Source organism: Suricata suricatta, chromosome 1 (assembly GCF_006229205.1).
Source record: "Suricata suricatta isolate VVHF042 chromosome 1, meerkat_22Aug2017_6uvM2_HiC, whole genome shotgun sequence".
In the NCBI taxonomy this organism is placed as follows: Eukaryota; Metazoa; Chordata; class Mammalia; order Carnivora; family Herpestidae; genus Suricata; species Suricata suricatta.
In genome coordinates, this window is record NC_043700.1 from 137,572,034 (window position 1) to 137,589,948 (window position 17,915).

Sequence of the window (17,915 nt, forward strand, 5' to 3'; positions counted from 1 at the left end):
GAGAGAGAAAGAGAGAGAGAGAGAGAGAGAGAGAGAGAGAGAGAAACTGAATCAGGCTCCAGGCTCTGAGCTGTCAGTACAGATACCAACACAGGGCTCGAACCTACAAACCATGAGATCATGACCTGAGCTGAAGTTGTCCTCTTAACTGACTGAACCACCCAGGCACCCCAAACTTTTCATATTTTGAATAGCACAATTTATGAGCGGGAAGCAAAAAAAAAAAACCCAACCCAGAAAATTAAGGCTAATTTTAAAAATACATAGTGACTATACATTATTATCATCAAAATACAATTTTATAAATTAAAATATGGAAAAATGAAGATGTCATGATTTATGACATTTCCTTCTAAGCTTAAAATATTATTCAGAAGCCAAGGTTTTATTTGTTTTGGCTCAAATGCATGGTGTACTTAAAATTAAAGAGAACTGAAAAGTGAAAGTCGTGTGCTATTAATGTTTCTCTAGTGATTGAAAACAAATTGTCAAGTACTGCTAGTCTACAATGATTTACCAGAGTAGTTAACAAAATCAACTACATCCAACTTTTAAAGGCTAGGAAATAAGTCTCAGGAAGCATTTCTTTGGATTATAAGAATTTAAGAAACAAAATAGAAAACAAAACAGGGAAGGGGGGAAGCGAAAAGAGGGAAACAAACCACAAGAGACTCTTAATGACAGAGAACAAACTGAGGATTTATGGAGGGAGGTGGGTAGAGTTGTCCTAGACAGGTGATGGGTATAGGAGGAAACTTGTTATGATGAGCACTCAGTGTTGTACATAAATGATGAATCACTGAATTCTACTCCTGAAAGTAATATTACACTATATGTTAACTAGTTAGAATTTAAATTTAAAAAAGAAAAAAGGGACTTCAAATAATACAAGTTGGAAGTCATTATTTTATATTTTCAAAACCATGCATTTTCACTGAGATAGCCATGCTAAGTAAAAGTTTTCCAACAATTTTGAAAGTTTCCAAACAAGTAGAAGCAGTGTATTTAAGTATTAATCCCAGAACAGCATTATGCATGTTCTCAGAATGTTTCCACTCTACTCTGAAGACCAAGTGAGGGGTGAGATGGGGTTGCTTCAAGGCCCACATTGCAGACACCATGGGGGCACATGGACGTGGTGACCTTCATAGCATTTCACCATAAGTTGTGGCAACATCAAAATGTTTTGACTTTTCCCTGCAGCTCTGCCAAAGAAAATAATTCCCTTTTAGAACCCCCAGCTTAGAATCTAGGTTAATGGAAGGCCTTATGTAAACCCAGCCAACTTTTCTTTTTCAGAATGAAACCACAGAAGTAAATATAATTTGAGATTACTAATTCCCACAACAAGGAAGAAGGAAGTTTATCAAATAAAAAACTCTAAGGGATTTTTGATGAAAGAAATATTTAAATTCCCTTCTTTTTCCCATTATAAGAAAAACATTCCACAAATATTATGTCTTTTAACAGTTGATTATAAAACCTCTTAAACAGAAAGTAAAATGCATGTGCATATCACACTTAACCTTTCTACCCATCTCTGAGATTAAGCAATATTAACATGTATTATACTTGCTTTTTTAATGAAAAAATAATATAGATACCAAAGCCCCATTGATCATTCCTTTTTCCCTTTCACTGCCCAAATCCTAGGATGATAGTGTCATTCTCATTAATGTTCTGAATTTTCCCTTTACATGCATGTTTCTATAAGTAATATGTATAATCTGCTTATTAGGTGCTTTAACATTTATGTGGATGGTATTATACAGAACATACCATTTTTTATTCAAAAGCATGTTCTAAAGTCTTATTCATATGTAAGTTTTTTTTTTTTTTTTTGAGAAAAAGAGAGAGAGAGAGCACATGCATACATGGGAGCTGGGGAGGGGCAGGGAGAGGAAGAGAGAGAACATTAAAAGCAGGCTCCAGGTTCATCACAGATTGATCTCATTAACCCATGAGATCAAGACCTGAGCCAAAATCAGTAGTCAGACGCTCAACTGACTGAGCCACCCAAGTGCCCCAAAGTCTTATTCATATTAATCTACTTAGGTTGGACTGTTTCATTTGACTTTTGTATCATGGCTTTGTTTATCAGTTCAACTACTGAGGGATAGTCATTTCCACTTCATTCTATCACCAAGAGCATTGCGTGAGCATGTTTGTACACCCCTTCTTCTGTACATGACAGAGAGTCTCTCCAGGACACACACTTAGAAGGGAAAAAGCCCAGGATAAGATGTGCATATCTTCAACTGCACCTAGGCACTGCCGCACTGCTTTCCAGGGTGTTTATGTGGATTTACATTTCCCTATGTATATTTATAGCTCCCATTTTCTCATAGCCTCACCAAAAGTCAGTGTCCTCAGATTCGCCATTTGTTGGCCATCTGATGGATATGAAATACTCTCTCATTGTGGTTTAAAGTTAATTTTCTTTGATAAATAATAAAACTAAATATTTATTAAGTTCTGTGAATCATCTGTTCATATTCTTGTTCATATTTCTATTGGATTGTTTCCTGAGTCTTTTGATAAATAGTGGTTTGTAACATATTCGAGATACCAACTGCAGAAAAATGAGAGTTTCATTGTTTAAAATTAATCTTTTAGATCATTTATATGTATCAATTTAAGTTCAATTTCACTGAGTCTTGGTAGAAGAGTTTTACAATTTATTTCCCTTCTATTCTGAGTCTCCAGCCTCACTCCTCAATATTGCACACACATCCTCTTATGTATTCTAATATTCCTTGATCTATCTCTCCACATATCTATGTGTCTCACAGAGAGACAGTATAGCAACATGCTTAAGAGAGCAAAGGAGGCTCTGGGTCAGACGGACATTTTCTAGCTTTGAATCTCAGATCTGTTCTTATTAGCCATATAATAATGGGCATATCGTTTAACTTCTCTGTGTTTTAGTATTTTCATCTTTGAAACATAGAAAATAATAGTACTTACCTCAGTGAGTTATAATAAAGATAGACCCTTAGCACAATGTCTAGCACAGACTAAGGACTTCATGGTAGCTACGATTATCATTCTATAAAATATTTAAATTAAAATATTATTGACAACGTTTAAGAGTGTAGTTTTAATATAAATGATATTTAATAAGGATCTCAAGAGTAAATACCTATAGCCTCAAAGTACCTCTTTCCTTTAAATATTAAATATTTAATTACTGTGCTGTTTTTAACATATGTCCGCAAATTCTGATACTCCTGTTCCAGAAAAGGAAACTTAATTTCCTTCCCCTTAAATATGGGATGGACTAGTGACTCCTTTCTAACAAATAAGGTACACAGTAGAGCAACGAGGCTGATACCACTTTAACCAGATGATCAAGTTTAACATCATCAGTAATAAATAATGTAAATAGCATATGCCACAATATTATGAAATAAGAAAGGCATTTCTGTGATAGTTTTCCTGAAAATTCACAAGTCCAGACTATTCATGAGAAAACATCAGACAAATTCAAATTACAAGATATTCTACAATACCAGGGCAATATTCATCCAAGTGTCAAGGTCATAAGAGACTGGGAAATGATCACATGTTGGAGGACATGTGAGGACGTGATATGTAGAATAGGGAGGCATGACAACCTATAGTGTAGCAACCTGGTCTGAATCCTGGAACAGAAAAAAGATAATCATGGGAAAAAGATCGTAGTTTAGTTTATAATATTGTACTGTTAATTTCTTAGTTTTGATAAATATACCATACCATGGTTATAAAATATTAGTGGAAGCTGAGTAGAAGTGTATGAGAACACTGCACAATTTTTGCAACTCTTCTGTAAATCTAAAGTTGCTTTAAAATAAAAAGTTGAAAAAGTGAATGCCCAAAACATATTATTCTATTATGGCTCTGATGAACCAAGACCATTTATAATTAGATCAAAATATATAGATAGCACACACAAGAGCATTATTTACCTTTATTTCCTTTGTTTGGGGGCCCAGTATGTTTAGACTTAAATTTATTGGGGATATGTTCCAATCATCTGTAACACAACATGAATTGTCTAGAAAGATGTACACTTCAAGGATAATTAGCATTTAGTGAGATTTATTCTAGGTGATAAAAGAGAGTATATAAACAAACAAGTGGATTTTTTTCTATATTCTGTTTAAGTATTATCTATGCCCCACGTGACCTATGCACATTAAAATTACTTAATTATTACTTTAATTTTCTTTCAGTCCTCGCTGTTAGAGTACTAGAATTTTTCATTTCTTCAGAGATGCTTATATAAATACATGTAATATATTACTTTGTATTGTATTAGTCCAAACTGATAAAAATCAATTAAGGAATCCAGAAAATCTGAATTAACAACCAAAGTACAATACAATTGATGTGGATACCAGGATATAGCACAGAATTTTTTTTTAATCTATGTGGAACATTTACATGGAATAATTTTATAGGACTAGATCATTTGAAATATTATCTGGGATTTATAGAAACCAACTTGAAAAGACTTTAATTATTGACACATAATTTAGTTACAAACCTATGCTTATATTCATATACTTTCAAATATCAATTTGGGTAGTGAAGAATTATTTAAGGAAATAAAAAAAATTTAGAAAATTTTTACCATTTCAGTCTTTTCAAAATTTGGAATTTTTCACTAATTAAACTTTCATACTTGTAACGAGATTTTGAATAGTTTTAATTCACTATTTTCATAGAAATAAAATCATATGTTCAAAAATTCTAAACCAAAATATGTAAAATAGTTCAATAAGCTCAATATGCTACCTTAATGAAAGTTAATGAATAGGGGAGCCTGGGTGGCTCAGTTACGTGTAAGTGACTGACTTTGGCTCAGGTCATGATCTCAGGGTCCCTGTGTCTGGCTCTGTGCTGACAACTCAGATCTGTGTCTCCCTCTCTCTACCCTTCCCTGCTTGCACTTTGTCTCTCTCTTTCTCTCAAAAATAAATAAACATTTTAAAAAGTTAGTGAAGAAAAAAATCAACTACACTTTTTTTTTTCAGTTTAAATTTCAAGTAATAAAAGACGCAAAAGTGGAAAGGATTTTCAATTGTAATCTTAAAGTGAAGGTTAATTTTTCTTAAAAGTGTGGCATTTGGAAAAGTCTTTTTTCAGGCTCCTTTATTTCTTGCTAGAAATGGCTTCAAGCAAAAGGAAAAATCTTTTTGATTTTAATATATAAAATTTTTCTCCTTTTTAGGACTAATGGGCATGATGCCAATTTGAAGAAGAATAAAGAATGGGTAGAAGAAAAGAAAATAATGGGAGAAGGGGCATGAAAGAGAGAAAGACAGTATCGGACTAATTACCCCGTAACTGGTACATAAGACTGTAGTTTACTGTTGTGGCTGATGTGACTTAGTCTGAGAGGGTTCCAGAAACATAGATTTTATTTCCCCACCATCAGCCACTGCTGATTCATTTGTTATATAAGTTTTATGGGAATTCCTTCTATTTCACGTGCACAAAAGAGGATTTTCTATACTTTATCCTACATTTCTAGTCGTTTGAAGGAGGGTTTTTTAATGCCATCTTGCAAAAACAGAAGTTCATTTTTCCCTGATTCATTTTTCAAAACATTAACTAATTAATTAATGATTAACATGTACAGTTCTAAGCACTGATGTACAGTTGCAGATAATCAGGGGCACAAAAGTGAACAAAATATAAAAATATTTTCTGGTGGGGAATAACAATTATCACTAATAAACATGATAAACATGTAAGTTATAAAGTGTGGGAGAAGGTAATATGCTCATAGGAAAGCTCAGAACAGAGCAGGGTAAGGGGGATGAGGGATGTGGTGAGGGGTAGAAGGCTGGCAGACAGATATATTGGATTCCACTTTGCCTTGGCCGGGAATTCATGTAAGTAGAATGTTATGTGAGCTATCGTTTAATGCTGTAGTTCATACCTCAGTATGGCCCAAATAAAAAATAAACAGTTCAACTTTTAGGGGCTTAATTGACCAGCATATTTTGTTTGTTACATTACCCTCAACTATATACTTGACTAGCCAAGTGGAGTCTGTGCAACAATGAATACATCTTGTCATATCTAAATCAATCCTTCACAAAGAGTGGAACAATCAATTGATCAATTATAAGGAAAAACTTAAGGGGCAGTGCTGGGGTGGCTTAGTCAGTTAAGCAACAACTTTTGATTTCATCTCAGGTGTTGATCCCAGGGTCATGAGATCAAGCCCCTTGTTGGAGTCCACGCTGGGTATGGAGCCGGCTTAAGATTCTCTCCCTCTCCCCCTGCCTTTCTTCCTCTCACTTGCAGGCTCACCTGCTCTCTGAAAGAAAGAAAAGAGAGAAAGAGAGAAAGAGAGGAAGAAAGAAAGAAAGAAAGAAAGAAAGAAAGAAAGAAAGAAAGAAAGAAAGAAAGAAAGAAAGAAAGAAAGAAAGAAAGAAAGAAATGAAGAAAGAAAACGGAAGGAAGGAAGGAAGGAAGGAAGAGGCACCTGGGTGGCTCAGTTGGTTGAGCGTCCAACTTCAGCCCAGGTCGTGACCTCACATTCGTGGGTTCCAGCCCCGTGTCAGGCTCTGTACTGACAGCTAGCTCAGAGCCTGGAGCCTGATTCCAATTCTGTGTGTGCCTCAATCTCTCTCTCTCTCTCTGCCCTTCCCCTGCTCATGATCTATCTCTGTCTCTCAAAAATAAGTAAATGTTAAAAAAAAATTTTTAGAAAGAAAGAAAAAAGGAAAGAGAGAAAGAAAGAAAGAAAGAAAGAAAGAAAGAAAGAAAGAAAGAAAGAAAGAAAGAAAGGAAGAAAGGAAGGAAGGAAGAAGGAAGGAAGGAAGAAAGAAGAAAGAAAAGACTCTTATTAACTAAGGTTGGATGAATTGATCCAAAGGGCATATCATTTTTTGTTAAGCTTATACCACTATTTGCTATTTGTGATTGCTTTCACTGTTCTTGTTCTCCCCTTACTCTCTGTTTCCAAAGTATTTAAAAGTATTTAAAAGCCATTATCTTGAGCCAACACCCATGTGGGCAAACTGCCACAAAAAAAGGGGGAGAAAAAATCATAATGAGGGAAACAGTGCAGATGTGGCTTAACTAAGAGAAGAGGCCAACATAAGGACACAGAGACCACAGCTCATGTATTCACGAGGTTTCCCAGAAAGCTCACAAGAAGTAGAACTGCCCTCCCCTCCCTAATAATTCTATTAGGTCTACTTAGTGGAGCATTCCCTGTTTTATTGTAGCCAATTATTTTATTTAGAAAATAAATAAAGCAGAAGATTTCATTTTAAGAATAGTCTGAGGTTTTTCCCCTTGTACACATATTTTAAACTCACTGAGTTTTAACAAACTGAACTAGCTTCAAGAAGCAGAACATTACCAGTACCCCAGAATCGTCTTTCATGTTTCTTTCTAATCACATCCTATATCCCAAGGGTAACCATATGCCTTGCATTTTATCTTTTTTTCTTCTTTATATAAGTGGAATCATATAGTAGGTAAGTTTTTGTATTTGGCTTTTTAAACTCAACAATATACTTTTGTGTATAACCGGAGGTAGTTTGTTCTCAATGTTGCAATACTGTAGAACATCCCGTTATGTAAATACATCAAAATATTCTATCATTGATAAGCTTTTCAGTAATTTTTAGTTTAGTACCACTACAAAATAGTATTGCTATATACATGCTTTTCAGTTTATAATTAAATTCCAGTTAGTTAACATATAGTGTAATATTAGTTTCAGGTGTACAATAGAGTAATTCAGCAGTACCTACACTACCTGGTGCTTATCACAGCAAATGTACTCCTTAATCTCCATCACCTATTTAACCCATCTCCCCACCCACTTCCCCTTTGGTAACCATCAGTTTGTTTTCTATATTTAAAAGTCTGTTTCTTGGTTTGCCTCTCTCTCTTCCCTCCTCTCGCTCATTTATATTGTTTCTTAAATTCTATGTATCATAGGGTATTTGTCTTTCTCTGACTGATTTATTTCACTTAGCATAATACTCCCTAGCTCCATCCATGTAGTTGCAAATGGCAAGATTTCATTATTTTTTGTGGCTGAGTAATATCCCATTGTATATATACACCACATCTAAATTCAACAGCACGAAAAAACAACAGGTGTTAGTGAAGACATGGAGAAAAGGGAAACGTCTTGCACTTTTGGTGGGAATGCAACCTGGTGCAGCCATTTTGGAAAACAGTATGGAAGTTCCTCAAAAAATTAAAAATAAAATGACCCTATGCTCCAGCAACTGCAATACTAGGTATTTACCTAAAGAATACAAAGGGAAAATGCTAATTCAAAAGGATATGTGCACCCCAGTGTTTATAGCAGCATTATCAACAATAACCAAATTATGGAAACAATCCAGATGTTCCTCAATTGATAAATGGATAAAGAAAATGTGGTGTATATACACAACAGAATATAACTCAGGTATGTACATTCTATTATATGACTTTTTAGAAATATGTGTGCACATTTCTATTGGGTTTACTTAAGAAAGGATTTAGTGGGTCATAAGTAATGTATATGTCAGCTTAAGTAGATGCTGCCAAATGGTTTTCCGAACTATAGCATTTATACTCCCATCAGCAGACTTTAAGAGTTCCATTTGCTCCACATCCTGACCAATGCTTAAATATTGTCTGTTTCTATTTTAGCCTTTCTGATGAGTACATTCATTGTTCATTTGCCATTGTGTTTGTACTTAAATGGATCTCTAATAGATTTGTTTCTGAACCATTATATCACAAAGAATGATTGCTATTGATTCTTACTTTACTTCTTTATTAAGTTTAGCTTGTCCTTTGAATCAGAAATGTTGCCAGTTCTGTGTCTTTCTGATATAAATAGAATAATAGTCGCCTTCCATTTCAATTCTTTACAGTCATTGATGAATAAGGTGACTACTTCCTACAGTAGTACTTTACTTATGGATCAGTGATGCAAATTTTAGCAACTAAAGTTGCTGCCTGAATGTGTTCTTTGGAAAAGCTCTGCTAACGTAAGTCCTTATTGACATAGCTACCACAGGTGGGGGTGGCAAAAATGCTGTATTTCTCCTACTGGTCTTCCCTGAAGCTGATCAAGATAAGAGGCTCATCCAAGTGTTTCCCAGTTCTGTTGGCTTTGCAAGAGCGAGTGGTTTCTCTCTCTTTTCTAACCAGGCTTCATAAGACTTTTGTTATCCTTCAATGTAGAATTTAGTAATTTGTACAATAAATGTGCCCAGCTTTGCTCCCAAAAGGATACAAATTTATTTTGTTTTTTCAAAAAATCAGATATCAATAGCACCTTTATTTGAAAGCATGAATATTATCATTCCCAGCATTAATTTTATCCCCAGAATTGAAAGACTCCCATAAATTGGCTTCTGGACTCTCTTAAGTGTCCCAGCTCTGCTTTTTCTTAGTATCCAACTGATCCCTAGTTCTACATGCTTTGATTTTAGACTGACAAATGCAAATTCTGTATTTTTGCCAGAACTATCTATCTCTATCAATTTAGCTTACAGGTATATATATTTAGCTTACATATATATTTAGGTTATATATATATATTTCTATATAAAATAAGGAAGTGTAGGTGTTCCTTATGATTATATAACTAGTCAAGGCTCAAGGCAATAACATATACTAATAATAAAATTACTACAGATTAAATTCTTCTCTTATCCAGATATATTCTTATTCATAGTCATCTTTATTACTGGGATAAACATGGGGTACATGCTTGGAGATGGTTTTTGCAACCATACAGGAAGAATTCTCTTAGCAGGCTGAAACATGTCAGTCACTCTTTCCAAACAAGAATCAATGCATTTGCAACTTCCATTTCTTCAGATTGCTTTCGCAGGAATGAGTGACTAGATGATTATTAATAGCCCTTCTAACATCATGCATTTTCATGATTCAGTGCTCAGAAAAATCTCAAAAAGATGCAAACATATGTCCTGTTTATTTCATATATTGTACAGTCCTTACAACATTTGGTATATGTGATGGACTTTTAATATATTTATTTTAATTTTTTTAATTTTTAAATATTTTACTTATTTTGAGACAGAGAGAGCATGAGTGAGGGAGGGGCAGAGAGGGGGAGAAACACAGAATCCGAAGCAGGCTCCAGCATCCTGACTGTCAGCACTGAGCCCAACGCGGGGCTCAACATCATGACTTGAGCCAAAGTTGACTTCATGTGACATCATGACTTGAGCCAAAGTTGGATGCTTATCCAACTGAGCCACTCAGGTGCCCCTTAATTTTTGTTTTTAAGAGAAAACTATTAATACTTAACAACTGCAGAATGAGAGGCCAAAATCTCTTTAAAAATAACATTTAAAGTCTTAGTAAAAGGAATCAATACTTTTTAAATTTTTTAAATGTTTATTTATTTTTGAGAGAGCAGAAGTGGGGGAGGGGCAGAGAGAGAGGAAGACACAGAATCTGAAGCAGACTCCAGGCTCTGAGCTGTCAGCACAGAGCTCCAAGCGGGCTCAAACTCGCAAACCATGAGATCATGACCTGAGCTGAAGTTGGACAGACTGAGCCACACAGGTAACCCAAATCAATGAGATACAGAAGACCATATGATTTTCAATGGGCCCCTTCCATCTCCATCTAGTATTATGACAGATTTCTAAATGCATAGACAGTCTAAAGCTAGTAATGTTAGGGGATGTAATCTGTTGAAAATTTGGAATTTGCACCATGATGTTCACAGAAGAATGAGAAAGTTCTGGAATTCACACGGCAGACTCTAAATTCTTACAAAGACTTGGACATGATATTTAGATCAAGTTTACCCATATCCCAAGGACAGGAAGGCTTCAGCTAACATCTAGGTTATAAAGTAATGGCTTTATAAATATTAAATACTCAGAAATGTAAGTTGTCTATGAGCACTCAGAGTTGCAAAGCATTTGCCAATGCCTGTGGGATACAGCACATTTGACTGTACCTATGTCAAATAATAACACCAAAACTACTTTATTTCCTAGCTAATACTCCTCAAGGAAAAGAACTGTAGTTTACTCACTCATACCTATTATCTGAAGTTTCCCTCACAGAGATTATTAGATGTTTGATAATGAATTCTGATGAAATTAATTTACGTGAGCCTGGCAAGATCTTGTGATATAATGGAAAGAGAAGAATGCTTTTGGGAACAGATGACCTAAGTCCAAATCTTGGCTCAAGGTAACCTTAAGCAAGTTTCTTAAATTTTCAGAATTTTAGTCATATCAATTGCAAAATGGGATAATATTATCTTTCTCAAAGTCTTATACTAAAAAGGATATGAAAGTACCATCTAAATAATAGGCATAGGAGTGCAATGTGTGTGTGTGTGTGTGTGTGTGTGTGTACATTTTATTGTCAGGTCTTCAAAGATTATAAGTCTTTGACATTAAAATTTGGCATAGTATGGACTATTTTTCTTATATTTAGAACAATCCTTTTGCTTAATTTTGTATGGCCCATAGGCTTCTATGCAAACAGGTTCCATGAAGTGTTTATATGATGTTTTAATTGTAGTTTTTTAGTATGCCTATATGAAAATTTTAGTGGCAGCATTCTATCGATGAATAAAATAATTATAAATGCATATAGTTCTTTTTCTATCTAAAATGAAATATGACTACTACTAACTTTCAAAAAAGAAAGTAAGTATTAATACTGAAAGTAAGGAAATATTTTATTAAAAGTGCCATGTCACTATTCATAGTAATATGCTGTTTGCATAAAACATCTGACATTTTTTACTCACCATTTTCACAAAAATTCAGAAATCACAAATAATTTTACTACTGCTCTTAGCATTATATCCCATTGATGATTGTGATCTTAAGCTTTTAGAGGAAGCTCAATATAGCAAGGACAGAAACTGGTCAGCGTTGCAGAATCTTGGGAAGTTTTAAAGGCCTCATGATGACTGTTGCACCATGGAGTTAGGAAGTGGTACATTTCAAGCCTAACTTAAAACTGTAAATTTTTTCAAATCTTTATATAGATTAAAGTCCTTTATTTTCCTATGGAAGTATTTTTTTTATCCCCTAAACTCTCCTCCTTACCGTAATAACCCATACCCAATAATTGCTGGCAGGGAAATTTCCAGAGAGAGAGAGAAAATTGAGCCTCCTCAGAGAACTCATTCAGTAATTATATATTTTTAAGAGTTCACAGAGATTAATAGATGTTTGATAACGAATTCTGAGCATGAGAACAATGAGCAATGAACAATTCCCAATGGACCCAAGAACTCCTCGTATTTCAGCTGTCAAGATTTTGCTTTCTCATGAAAATACACTTCTTTGGGTTTAGATCATCAGATAGTATAAGTCCTACAGATCAAACTGTGGCAATATCTAATGCTACAAAATTTTTAATGCATATGATACCAAAAGCACAAGCAACAAAAGGAAAAAGCAGGTAATTTGGGCTTCATAAAAATTAAACACCTCTGAATATCAGGCAGGCACTATCAACAGAGGAAAAAGGCAACCCATAGAATGGAAGGAAATGTTTGTAAATCATATATCTAGTAAGCGATTAATATCTACAATAAATAAAGAACTTACAACTCAACAATTAAAAAACCCAAATGACTCAATTTAAAAATGGCTGAAGATAGACATTTCTTCAAAGAAGATATATAATGACTAATAAGCACGTGTAAAAATGCTCAACATTACTGATTGCTAGGGAAATTCAAATTTAAATCACTTTGAGATGCCATTTCATACCCATTAAGATGAGTATTATTTTTAAAAAGCAAAAGAAAATAACATGTGTTGACAAGAATATGGAGAAACCGGAAAGCTTGTGTATTCCTCGTGGAAATGTAAAATGGTGTAGCTACTGTGAAAAACAGTATCGGGTTTACTCAAAAAGTAGAATTACTATATGATCCCAGAAATTTCACTGCTGGATATATACTCCAAAAAATTGAAAACAGGGACCTGCACATATATGTGTACACCAATGTTCTTATATTATCCACAGTTCACATTCATAACATTATTCATAATTGCCAAAAGGTGGAAACAACTCAAATCTCCATTGATGGATAGATAAATGGTCAAATAAATGTGGTTTATACTTCCAATGGGATATTATTCAACTTTAAAAATGTAAGAAATTCTGACATATGATACAACATGGATAAACCCTGAAGACATTATACTGAGTGAAATAAGCCAGTCACAAAAAGACAAAAATTGTATAATTCCACATACAGTAGGTACCTAGAGTAGTCAAATTCATAGCTACAGAAAAATAGAGTGGTACTTGACAGGAGCTGGAGGAGAAGGGAGAATGAGAGTTATTGTCTAATGGGCACAGAATTTCAATTTGAGAACATGAAAAATGTGGGGGATGTGTAGTGGTGATGGTTGCACAATAATGTGAATATACTAAATGCCACTGAACTCTGAACTTAAGAATTGTTAAGATGGTATGCTTCATTATATTTATTTTACCATGAGAAAGAGTTTTAACACAATAGGAAATTCCAGTGACCTATATAGATAAATGATAGATAGATAGGTCATATAGATGGATGGATGATAAATGATAGATAGATAGGTCATACAGATGGATGAGACTCTGTTTTTGCTGAATGCTGGTCAAGTCTTATTGAGTTATTGGTCAATCAAAATAAAATCATAGTAAGAGGAACTTTGTTTCAATATTTACTCTCTATGTACAGACCTCATATTTATTGCATTCTTTTTTCCATCTCTATATGTCTTTCTTCCCATCTTCTGTTTTCATTTCTTATGTCGAAACAATTCAAGTTATACTAGGACCTTTTTAACAGTGGACAAGAGGGAAGAGTAGGAAGTTGAAACTGAGTGGAGAACAGATGGTGGCTGAGAAGTGCACTTGAGCTCAGACAGAGTTGGAGACAACTAAGTGAACTGTAGCAATAAATCCCAGTGAAGGCACTTCATTGGTTTATGATATGTTAAGAGGACAGTGAGATCTCAGAGAGTCTGTAGTAGTATCAGAAGGTCCATTGAAGTGGGCAGGAAATTCCAAACAATGGCTGTTTGTTCTGAGAGTGAGAGTATGTCCAAATGTAGTAAGATTTCTGTGAGGAAGGAGGGGGACAAGGAGGATGAAGAATTGTCCTCCACTCAAGGAGTGGAATTGCCTGGGATTAGATCAGTCTGGTTAATCCAATTAATGCTTGATATTAAAGCTAGAACTTTAAGTCCTGAAGAGGACAGGGGTAAATGATACAGTAACTACAAAAAACAAAAAAATGCAAAGTGATGCATGAATAAATGAGTCCTGTTTTTTGGCCAAGGTCAGTACAATGCATAGATATAAGGAGATATTAATTCAAGGACTGATTAAGACAGTTTAATGGAAAATGTGGTTAGATAGAAGATTATCGGAGTTAATGGCTCATTGACTGGGTTTCTGGAATCTGCTCTGGAGGTTGGTATTTGTATTTTTATTCATCCTGTCAGTATAAGCCTAAGAACTTGGGAAGACTGAAGCTGAGGTTTAGCCCATCTATTGAGCTAGTGGTAGGTAGCTGGGGAAAACAGTAAAAAGGTGACAGTTGTTAACACTTTGTTCTCTTGATCTTTCAGTCCTTGTCTCTTTTGTTTTGTATTTCATTTTAATTGAGCATATGAAGAATTGAATAATTTTACTTATTTATTGAATTTTTTTTGCATTTTTTGACTATGCTATTCCAGATGCAAAAACGAAAAACAAAATGAACAACCCTAAAACATATTGTGTTTAGTATATGTGGTCTAATATTTATCTGATCCTAATCTAAGGCAAGTAGACATAAATGAAACAGTAAACTTAATAATAGAGGAGTGTTGTAGATTCTGGGTCTGGAGTTCTCTCTTGTCCAGCAAGAAAGAAGGACACAGAATTAAAATGTGAGAGATGCTAATGTCTGGGAGGAGGCAAGAGCCCCAAATAAGGGTCTTTGCTCCTTGCTCCATTTTTATTAGGATCAGAAGGCTTACAAGTATGATGGGTGTGCACAGAGAGACAATGAAACTGTAAACATTAACTCATGGGTGTGGGGAGAAGGAGGTTTTGAAGGGTTTGGGTCAATAAAAACAAGATTCTGGTGCTGGGTAGAAGGTTGTTTACAGCAAACATGAGGCCCCACCTGTTTACCTAAACTAGTCTAGAGGACAAGAAAGACAGAGCTTGCTACCTCAGGGTCAACAAGACATCTTTCTTTCGCTAATTAGCTCTGTTCTGGTCGCTGCTTGGTCTATATCCCTATTTACCTTTTTTTACCTAATTTGGTCTTTTTTTTTCTGTGAAAGCAGCTTTCTGCTGTTGTCTTATACCTTTGTCCTATACTGGGGGCCTTTGCCCGGTTTACCTAATCTTACTTATGTAATCTTGTTTACCCATACTTGGTTGTGTTGCTATGGCTTTTCTATGCTATGGCTTTCTAATCTTTATACCTTGTTAACCCATCAGTGCAGCCTCAGAAAATTTCTAAGCTTACTCCCCACTGGGGGCTATCTGTAGTGCCAGCTTTTACTATTAGATTAAAAAAGTTCTTTGAGAGCTTAGTTTTTATCTGTAGATTCTGTGGTACAAACTGGCAACCATGTGTTTGGCTTGGCAAGTTCTTGTTTTAAGATAATTTAAATTCTTATAACTCCAGGCAGACCATGTGTTTTCCAGTCCATCATAATCCCTATGACCTCCTGCTGTTGGTACTCACGTGATACATACATTTTTCTAACCTATTTGGTCACTGAATATGATTTTTGAAATGCATATAGAGATTTAGCAAGTTCTCCAGGCCCAACATAACTCTAGTAGCAAACCTTAAAAAAAAGAAAGACAAAACTACAGATGTGATTAATGATAAGCTTATCTCCATCACTGCCTAAGAAACATGCTCCCTACAAACAAGTTTCATAGCCCATGTGCCAAGTATATTATTATTGGCAGAAAACTACAACTTACTGTAAGTTATTTATGTATTTTGTTCTCATTTCCCTACTTATTTTTTAAAGAACAGCTTTAAAATTTAATATTCTTTAATGTTCTTTAATATTTAGAGTAGCTTTACATTTACAGAAATATTGAAATAATGTTACAGAGAGTTTCCAAATGTCATATCCAGTTTCCACAATTATAAACATCTTACATTAGTAGGGTACCAATACTGTTACATTAGTGCTATGGACTGAATGTTTTTTTATCTCCTCAAATTTGTATGTTGAGATCCTAACCACCAGAAAAATGGTATCAGGAGGCAAGGCTTTAGGAGAAAAGGAAGGCAAGAGAGTAGAGGCCTCTTGGATGGGATCGGTGTGTTCATGAGGACAGATATGAGAGCTTGCTCAGACTCTGCTTTCCGCCATGTGACATGACAACCAGGACTCAACGAGACTGCTGCAGCTACGGAGAAGCTCCTTATTAGAACCAACCCTGCTGGCATTGATTTCCAACCTCCAGAACTGTGAGAAATAAATATCTGTTGTTTATAAGCCACCCAGGCTATGGTACATGTTTATACCAACCTAAATTGACCAAGAAAATTCATATTAACGAAAGCCCACACTTTATTCAGATTTTCATAGATTGTGTCTAATGTTCCAGGATACATTTTACTTAGCTCCCAGGTCTCCTTAGGCTCCTCCTAGGTATAACAGTTGCTCAGAACTTCCTTGTTTAAGGTAACCTTGACAATTTTGACCAGTTCTGACTGTTTGATTGACCATATACTATAGGAGGAAGAATTACTTTGCAGTAGAAAAACCTGAAAAGGACTATGTCAAGCAAGGTCAGTATCAATAGTGATAAGTTATATTGATGGAGTGCAATGATGTAATGAAAATGGCACTTTTTCTCTGTGGTTTTCCTCCTCTCCTGTCCATAATTTTTTTTTTTTTTGGAATGAAGTCGCACCGCACAGCTCACACCTACAAGTACATAGTTATGCTCCATCTATGTAAATTATTTTGAATTCTTCTACCTGGGAGATTCATCTCTTCTCCATTCATTTATTTACTCAACCATTTATTTATATCTGTATGGACTCATGGATATTGCATTATGTTTGGGGTTATAATATACTGCTTTATTTTGTTCTCAATTTGTTTAAGCTTTGGCCATTGTTCTAGCTTTCATTTGATTCTAGCTTTTCTTTGACATGGCCTCATCAATTTTTTTGGAGGGAAGCACTTCCTTACTTTCTGATGCTAGAAGATACTTAAGATTCCATATATAGTTCTTGACCCAGTCCTATGATCAAACATTTCTCCAAAAATCCCTGGTTCATTTTACTGGAAAGTGGTATGCTTGTTGCTACTACGTGTCATGATTTCTAGGTCCCATCAGCTGACAAAGGACATATGTCTGTTTATATATACTGTAAATATTCCTATATATAGCCATCTACATTTATACTAAATATGAATTCATATTGATGTCTCTAATTCATTATTACATAGATTTTATTAGTCTCTTCCCCTTGCTTATCTGAAAGCTGCTACTGCAACAGGGAGGACCTAGATCTCACCATTAACCAGTCATTTATTTAGTTTTTCAATTACATGGATTGGTTACATGTGTAGCAGCATTAGAATTGTCAAATTTTTTTCAAGAACAAAATTTCAAAGGTTAAATCTGTAAAAACTAATATATTATATCCAAAGCAAATATAAAAATGGCATTCATTCTATTCCCAATAAATGCCACACAGAACATACCATATTTTAAATCAGAGTTCATATATCTTTGTTCACTATAACATCTGGTAAAAATCTTAAGTTAATGGAGAAGATATAGATTGAAAAATAAAACACACAGGTTATATAAAATTTATATAATACTACATACTAGGATATGATTTAAATTCTAATTGTAGTCATTACTAATTCTTACCTCTATTTTGAAATTAAAGG